The 9,639-nt window shown below is 33.7% G+C and overlaps 1 long non-coding RNA gene across 1 annotated transcript in view; it reads left to right on the top strand.

Annotated features, from left to right (window-relative positions):
• LOC143222976 (uncharacterized) overlaps positions 1-5,018 on the top strand; it is a 22,150-nt gene extending 17,132 nt beyond the window's left edge. The window contains exons 2-3 of the long non-coding RNA XR_013012599.1: positions 3,697-3,823; positions 4,030-5,018. This is a non-coding gene — a long non-coding RNA (uncharacterized LOC143222976). The remainder of the gene's footprint in view (positions 1-3,696; positions 3,824-4,029) is intronic.
• The last annotated feature ends 4,621 nt before the right edge of the window (positions 5,019-9,639 follow it).

The raw sequence follows: 9,639 nt of genomic DNA on the forward strand, positions 1-9,639 counted from the left end.
TTATTATCAAGTAAAGGAATGAACTTGGCAGTAAAACGTAGTTAATAATACTTTAAAATGTAGCTTATAATGTGACACATCCTGAGAGAAACTTATAAATCCTAATCGTTTGGCTAAACACATTGGTTGACTAGTTTTTGAAACACTGAACAACTTTGATGTATTTGTATTGGGTTTAGTAATAATATATGCTTATAAAGTATATAGTAATTGTATAATCGTTATCTGAAGGTGTCAAATGAACCAAATACAAAAGAGTAGGATACTAACTTCTAAAAAGTTGCAGTATTGTGTATACATAAGTGTAGTATGCTATTACTGTCCTACAATGTAATACGTTTTTTATTATCAATATGATCCGTTGTTGTATTCATTTTCATATTTTGTTTTATTTTTAAGACTTTTGGATTCATTTTTATGTTAAAAACAGGAAACTTTTAAAAACAAACAAAATGCAACCACTTTCTGGTCACAGGTGAAAATCTTTTTAATTGTTGTTATATTTTACGTCACATATCCTGATATAGCTATACTATCAAACACATTCAGTCTGTGTGTGTGTATTTCTTTAGAAATGTCTCAGAATATAGAGTGTTCAAATGAGTAATACAGCTTAGCAAATGAGCTAAGGATTGCTTATAATTGACCTTTCAAGATCACGTGATTTACCAGAAGCAAACCTTTGACATCTGCCGTTTTGGATGCCAACTCGTCCAGTGTTTTAAACCAATGCAACGATAAAACTCACACAATACACTCTGAATTTTGAAAATTATACCAAAATGACCATGAAAATAAGTTTATATACGTTTTATGGATGATTTTGTTGTTTTCGATTCTTATATTATTCCACAGATGGTCTGGACTACTATTTATGCAAATACCTTGTCTGATTATGATGACAAGTCAAAACATGATCAGCTTCTATATATTGTGATAGTTATGTGTATCTTGTTGACTCCACCAATAGATTAACCCATAAAATTATGGAATACTGTAAAAACTTGGCTGGTTACAAATTATTCATTACAGGACGGATGTCAGACACGAAAATAAAAGATATTGGTTTGTGGCGTTATAACTGTTAAGATGTTTTTTGTTTTATGTAGCTTCTAATTTTTTTTCTAATGTCTTTCTCGGTCTTTGTCACAATGGCATTTCACTAACTCTGGTCTAATCTAACGGCAGCATCTGGATCATTGTTATTGTATACATTACGTGTAGAAATTATACGGAAATTATCAGGAATTTCAATACTTAATATTCGAACCTCGTTTAAAGCTGTTGGTATAACTAAAAGTTTAAAAGCACATATTTCTTTCACACATCTACAACATTTTACAAACAAAACAAGATAACATATTTAATCAATGAGGCAACTAAATCGACCTAGTATTTCTTAAAGCTACATATAAAACCGTTTACTATTACTCTGAATTTATTAAATACCTTTCAGACAAATGTGGTGAACTCTTGGTAAACATTGCAAGTATGTTGTACACAAAAATCAGAATTTTTAATCACATATTTCTACTAAAATTTTTTTCTGAATCTCTGAAGCATTTATGGAGTAAGATTTCTATGCTTAAAATACTTATTTTCCTCTTACAGTTTTAATATTGTATAATTATGTTTGTATAAACTCTAGAGTATCTTCAATGGATGTTAAAAATGTTTTGGTTAAACTTTACATATAACCTCTCATTTTCTTTACGTTAACATTATCTGTAACAAAATCATAAATATACATTCAAATGAAAAGTTAAAATAATATGAAATAAAATTAATAATACTTTTTCTCTTGCTTTGCATGCATAAGTTATTTCTATTTTTGAAATTCATTATCTTCACTCTTTCCACTCTTAACATTTTTACATATGTTTTATTTCAATTTTATGACTTTATTGAACGTGCTGTTGATCAAATAATCAGTTTTTCGTCAACCAGAATCAACAAATAAAAGCGAGAATCCATAAGCTGTTTCAGGTAAACAAATATGGATCAAAGCATAAGCCTAATTTTTCTCATAAATTTGTGTATCCAAGAAGGGAAGAGTTCATGTAGCTTTCAAATATGCATATTAGAACACAATATTGTATCAGTCACTAGAATGGAGTGTCCCTAAACTGTTATAATTTATTTACGTTTGTAAGTAAGCTGTAAATAGGTTAAAAAAATTCTTAAGAAGTTTAAATAGGATTATTTAGCGCACGGACAAAGAAACTATTACAGACTATTATTCTATGACTTCCAAAATCAAATAGCTGTCATGATTTTGTGTTTGTAACTGATTGTAACATATAGGAGCTTATTACTGAAATTATAGGCCCGGCATGGACAGGCGTTCAACTCGTAATCCGAGGGTCACGGCTTCGAATCCCCGTCTCACCAAACATGCTCGCCCTTTCAGCCGTGGGGACGTTATAATGTGACGGTCAATCCCATTATTCGTTGGTAAAAGAGTAGTTCAAGAATTGGCGATGGATGGTGATAACTAGTTGTTTTCCCTCTAGTCTTACACTGCAAAATTAGAGACGGCTAGCGCAGGTAGTCCTCGTGTAGCTTTGAGCGAAATTAAAAAAAACAATACTGAAATTATAAGATTGTGGAATTGAAAAATCAGAGCTTAAAAGTCACGACAGAATGATTAATATTGAGAATTCTTTCAATATTTCTCTTTGAAATTAACAGATTAAAGTTTAGATTATATAAAGATTTGAATTAGAAATTACGTTTCATATCACATCTGTTGACTTACCTTTATAACAATGTGGTTTAATTAATTTTTGAACATAACTATGTAAAATATCATGATATCACACTTTAAGCTAGTCATTGTGATAGACTTAAATTTATTGACAATAATATTGGACAATATATTTAAAATACACTAGTGGCAACATTTTTTACACACCATTAGACAACAATGAACCACATAAGTTTAAAACATTATCAAAAAATGTAAGAAATAAACATGATATCAAGATATGTGTGATATTTCCATGGAGGAATCAGAGGAAGACTCTTTTAAGAACAGGTTCAATACAATGATCTAGAAATAGATATCTTAGCCTGTCAAAATAAAACTCTGTCATAAATTATTTTGTAAATTATAATATATTTTAATGAATATATATATATATATATATTTCATTCAAATGATTATTTAAATCAGTTGAATTAAGTTTTATTATCATCTTTCTCTGTAAATCATTCTTCTTAACATCCCAAGTAACAGTCCTTATTTTTGTTAAATATTAAAACTTAAATATTTTTAATGTGCTTTGAGACTGTATGATTGGAAAGCAGTATCGCATGTACATCTTTACTAGCTTTTTCATGTCTAAAACCACTGTTGCATTTGTATATGATGTAGCCTGATATTTTTAAGATGTAAGATGTTGTAATAGTATATTTTAATCATATAAATTAAAAAATTTAAAAACACAGTTTATTAAGTTTTCTTTCTTAACATTGTTCCAGTAAAAAATCTAGCTGCGATTTATGAAAATATAGGCTATACGTGTACTACAGTGAAACAAAAAATAACACCAGTTTAGGGAAACGTAGTAACTCTTGCTTAAAATTAGTATTAAACTTGTAACTTAAAGAAGGTTCCTTCCAAAGGAAAAGGAAAGATAATGTAAAAATTGCTTAGCCTAAGTCAGCTCATGTTTGAAGGAATTTCTTTTGCAGTCTCAGGCACCATTCCTTTCTGGTAGAGACAATAAAAGGAATAAGGATAAAGACATTGATCAAACAGAAACCAAATGAAACCTGGGAATTTTTGAGTCCACAGACATTAGAAAAACGTCTTTTATTGGTGAGTATATGCAAAACCTGTGGAAATGTCACTCAATTAATTAAAGAGTTATGACCTAATTTGTTAAGTATTTTAAAACAGTAATCAAGAAATTAAAACACTTTTGATTGAAACTTTGATCAAGTAGAACTCGCCTTATCTTAAATTTTTCAGTCTGCACTTTTGCTGTTGAATGTCAAATTCTTGAACATTTTCTCTTTCTTCAGTTAGCAAGTAGTTGTCCTGACGTATTGCCAAAGGTCTACCAAGATATCTTCCACTGCATAATAGAGTAACAATTTAATGAAGACCAGTATAGCCAAGATGAGTTCTACAGTGAAGGGATGGATGACATTGTTAGTCCTTTATTTGCTAGTACCATCCTGCTGTTTATTATGGCAGATTCCGTGGATGAAAATGCATTGCTTGATGACATATTACATGAATACAAATGCTCACTGTGTCTGTAATCGGGTTGGCTATGATGTATCTTTAGGTTGAATAGCCACATGGCAGTTAAAAGTGCTATGTAATTCAAGTATCAACTGGATGTACTCGTCATGGAGTGAGCAGCATTTACTACAACTTCGCTGATTCTGAAACCTCTAAGTGGCCTAGCACCTGACCACACTACCCATGCTGACAGTCCTATTATTGAATGCAATATCTCAATACACCAAAGCCATCAGAGGTATTCACAAATTTAATTATAACACTACATCCCAGAGCCAAAGAAAACATTTAACATTTTATGAGCTTGGATCCCCTTGAGAGTTGACCCATTTTCGGGGATGTTAGAGAGGGACAGGTTTCTAAATCAGCTGCCACTGAAGATCTGATAATCAGGTTCAACACCATTCTTACCACAGTGGTGCAAGTCAGATAGCTATCTCAGGGACTGTCTCTGTCATTTTGAAATTCTATGTAATGGAGAAAATGCAAGAAGCTTCCACTCTGAAAAATGTCGAAGCTCTATAGAAAGACTGAGCATGGAGATTCCATTTAAGCCCAAACTAGAACACATTCTTGGTTGCTGACAAGGCCTTCTATATCGGACAGAAGGATAGTTGTAGTCAAAGAAGAGAATCATTTATAGGATAAATTAGCTGACAAAGCCAGAAATATACTGTGGGCCACCATAACAGCCATTTGTAAAGCATTAGCTACAGTTGAGATCTACTGGCAGAATTAATATAAACTGGAGCAACTCCATATACTGATTCTGGGTAAGTGTATTTTCTTTTTTGTTATTTCAAAGTTTTGCAAGTTTCTCACATTTGTTCTTTTTCAGTTATTTATGTCTAAATGACTTGCTTTGTATTTTGTTTAGTATATTTTATGGATGGTAATTTTTCTGTGTATTTTCTATATTGTGGTAAATAACATTTATATTTTCTTTGTAACATGTTTTTCTGTAAAGGTTTATTATACTGTAACTATAGTATATGCTTTTAAATGGTTTATTAAATTGCTTTTATTGTTTTGTATTCTGTATTTTATCATGATGAAAATGGTTTATCTGTTACATTTTTATAAAGTTTTCATGAGTAATGTAATATTGTTTAAGGTTTCATTTCAGTATTTTTGAAATGCTGATTTGTATTTGACTTAGTAACTGTTATGGCATAAAATACTGTTTAGTTTAGATATTAATTTGTTTATTTTGTAAGTGAATATTTTATTATTGTTTAGTTTTGTTCCTAACAAGATAATTAAAAGTAATTAATGTGAAGTAAAAGTAAATTGTTAAGAGTTGTGCGTTGTGTTTGTAACTCATTAATGTTATCGAAAGTCATGTGAAAATGATTAAATAATACGCATATAAATAGTATGAGATGCGCGAGAAAAGTAACACGCGGACAGAGATACAGCAGAATACAAACAAAGTAATATCACGTAAAAAAAACGTTTGGACAGAGGAAGAAGGTAAACGATTAATATATATTAGAGTGAGACTAACGATGTTGAAAGAGATAAGAAGGATAGTTTATTTCGTCAAAAGGAGCTATAAAGTAATTGAACCTGACCGTGTGAACTATTGACAAGAATGGACGTTTATTGAAAATAGGCCTAAATAGGAAAAAGGAGCAGACGATTTTAAAAGTAATGAATACAATCGTGATAACTCGACGAAACGTAAGTGAACTATGCTTGGATAGTTTGGCGATAGTAATAGAGAAAAATAGTTCGGCTTGTCAACTGACATTCTAAAGCAGGGGTGTGCAACATTTTTCGTCGGTGGGCCATATAACCAACTTCATCAATCAAGCGGGGCCACTTAAAAAACAAGCTTATTCGTGTACATGCACAATAAATTTAAAAAAAATTCTCAAAATGCAAGCAATAATATTTTATATTTTTGCATGAGTGATCGTTTTAGTGCGACACTTGAAATTTAGAGTCCTTGCAGAGCTTGTCAATATCAGCTTTGACAGAAGTGGTTGCCACTCTTAACTGACTGGTCAAATGTTCATCAGTCAGCTGACTTCTACATTTGGTTTTGATGAGCTTCATTTTGGAGAAAAATTGCTCACAGCAGTAGGTGCTACCAAAAAGGGAGGCAATTCTTTGTGCATGACGGGACAAATTGGGAAACTTTTCACGTACACAGAGTTTGTAAAAAGTCTAGCAAACTGTTTTCAGAGAATTTCCTTTTAGTGTCCATGTCAGCCTGCAGTTCAATGAGTTCCATTTGGCAATCATCAGGACTGTCTTCCACTGCCAAATCAAATGGTTGAGCGAACAATTTCAATCTAATTTCAGTTTGTCTGAAATCTGGAAATCTGTTTGCAAACTCATCACGCAGCTTTTGTACACTGGTTCCATATTTGGTGCAATCCAGATTAGGAAATTCCAGTTTCCTGGTTGCAAGACATGTAAAATGAATCAATATGGCTCTTCTCAACTGAACCTGGAAAAGTTCCAATTTCTTCTCAAAAGCACAAATATGCTCAAACAACTTATTCACAAGTTGACTTTTCCCTTGTAGTTTTAAGTTTAAATCAGACAGATGCTGTGTAATGTCTGTGAGGAATGCTAAGTCATTCAGCCAGTTCTCATTGCTCAAGAAGTCCACATTCTGACGTTTGCTCTCCATGAAGAACTTAATCTCCTCTCGCAGATTCCAGAATCTCTTCAAAGTAGCAGCTCTACTAAGCCAACGTACAGCAGAGAAGTACAAAACATCTGAATACTCACTGTCCAGCTCATCTAAAAAGTTTTAAATTGTCGATGATTTAATCCTCGTGTTCGAATATAATTTACGCATTGGACGACATTTTTCATGACTTCTGCAAAATCCAGAACTTTGGTGCACAAGCTCTCTTGGTGAATAATGCAATGGCTTACAACTACGTCTTGTGCTCCAATTGCAGTTAGAAATTTCTTGGTGAATCCATTTGTCCTACCTGTCATGGAAGGAGCACCATCTGTTGTAACACCACATAATTTATAAGGATTCAGTTCAAACTTTTCTACAACCTTAAGCACTTGTTCACAAATATCCTGTCCTGTGGTTGTGGAGGAAAGGCTTGCCATATCTAAAACTCTTCGAAAACATCAAAGCCTGCAGTAACAGCTCTGATGAAAATGACAAGTTGGGATGTGTCATTGATATCAGTGCTTTCATCCAAAGCCAGACTGAAAGCTTCACACGAATTCAATCTCTCTTTCAAAGTTTCTTTGATGTCCTCTGAAAGATCTTTTGTCCTGCGTGAGACAGTAAAGCGGGAAAGGCTAGTTTGCTCCACCAAATATTTTTTCTCTGGACATGCATATTCTGTGAATATTGTTAAACAATTTTAATAAATTCTCCATCACTGAAAGGCTTTCCCTTTTCTGCCATACATTCACAAAGCTTAAAACTCAGTTTTGTCACCAGTTCTGAATTTTTCTTGAAAGTGGTAAAAACACCTTGTTGCTTTTCAATGGATGTTTTAAATGTTCAATTTTGTCCTTTCGTGCCTGACCAACAATTTCATCAAACTGGGAGGAGTGCTTAGTTGCGTAATGTCGCTTAATATTGTACTCTTTCATGACTGCAATTGTAGTTTGACAGACGAGGCAGACAACACCTTGATTATGTGGGACAACAAGATATTTTGTGCACCATTCACTGTTGAATAACCTTCCCTCATCATCAATTTTCGTTTCTTAACTGCTGACATTTTACTAGCCCTGAAATCAAAACAAAAATTATTCTCACGAAAATAGCAAAGTAGAAAAAACATAGAATTTATTTACACATGGAACCTCTTATGGACAGAAACACATGTTTCTAAATTGGCATCCCGATCATAGCCTTCCGGTACTTAAATTAATTGAGAATAGCAAAATACAGTGTGACCTCGCCTATTCGCGGTTCACCATTCGCGGCCCCGCATATTCGCGGGTTATGCGCGAACTGCGTTTTGTAGGTCACAGAGACTGAAAGGGCTTTTCGAGGAGATTTCTGTTGTATTTACTCAATCAAGCCGTTTTATCAATTGTCGTCTTCACCAAACAAGATTGGACTGCTATTGGCTGACTGCCTCAGCTTCCCCAACAACGCAAACGGCAAAGCACAGCCCGGTAACGCACGGTACAATTTAGTGAAATACATAACAGTATGCAATATTGCTACATTATTACTGCATCAATGAGTATAAGTATCATTAGTGTTTGGGAAGCATTTCATATAGTATATAATCGCATACATATACGTTTTAAAACTGCGTCCAATATTCGCGGTTTTCGCTATTCGCGGGAGGGTAAAGAACGTAACCCCGCGAATAACGAGGTCACACTGTACATAGAATCAGATGCATCTGAAAGCAAAAATTTTAATAAATTCAGTAAAGTCACAACAATATGCTAAATAATAATCAATTTACCTTCAATCTCTTGTAGTAACTGTAAAAAGGTAATAAAATTTTCACCAATAATGAATGACGGACAGCAGAGGTTAGGGAAAATTGTCGCCAGCGGGCGAAGGCGAGGTTCAGGACATGACGTTGAGTCGTAGACAATAGTGCTAGTGCACGTCACCTATTCATGCCCTAAGGAGGCCGACCAATCGAATTCGGCCTGCTCCTCTCTAGCAAAGATAATTTTAGAAGTTTGTCGAGTCGAAGCCTGGGAATCCCGTAGGATCGATGCTTTTTAAAATATTCCATTTGCGTTGGATTACAGATCAGGCCACATGGTTAGATTACAACAACTAGGGCCACACTAAATGGCTTGGCGGGCCGGGTTGTGGCCCGCGGGCCGCCTGTTGCACACCCCTGTTCTAAAGCAATTGAACTGGCCTAAGTTGATGTTCGACAAGAAGTGAACTATATAATGTTTACAATACACCTATGATAATTTATAGTGTAAAGAATTTGTTGTACAATACTTTAATTAGTTCAGCGAAGTGAGTACTGTCCATTTAATTTTTTTCCAATTTACCGCCAACGAATCACAGGCACCTACTGTAGAAGAATCCTAAGCCAAACAGCACACCATATATTTATACTATTAACAAGTATAATAAGTCTTTAATTGAAACAGAGGAAAAGTATAGTACGTAAGCATCCACGCATTTCCCACCTCCTTATTTTAATGTAAAATATTTCAAAAATCTTCGTTTATTCTAATTCTTTAGTTTTCACATAACATGTCCTCAAGAAAATCATTAACTTGGCTTCATTCTAGCTGCCTTTGGCATTTTGTGGATCTAAAACCTGTTCTGTCTATTGGATATGACTATAAATCCGCTCGTTGTGCAAGAGGCTTAACAGCAAGTGTCTTCCAATTGTAAATTCGGTGATATTTAGAGGTTAAGACACTTATCGCTCTCCTGTGTTTAAATTATTATA

Source organism: Tachypleus tridentatus, chromosome 8 (genome assembly GCF_004210375.1).
Source record: "Tachypleus tridentatus isolate NWPU-2018 chromosome 8, ASM421037v1, whole genome shotgun sequence".
NCBI classification, from domain to species: Eukaryota; Metazoa; Arthropoda; class Merostomata; order Xiphosura; family Limulidae; genus Tachypleus; species Tachypleus tridentatus.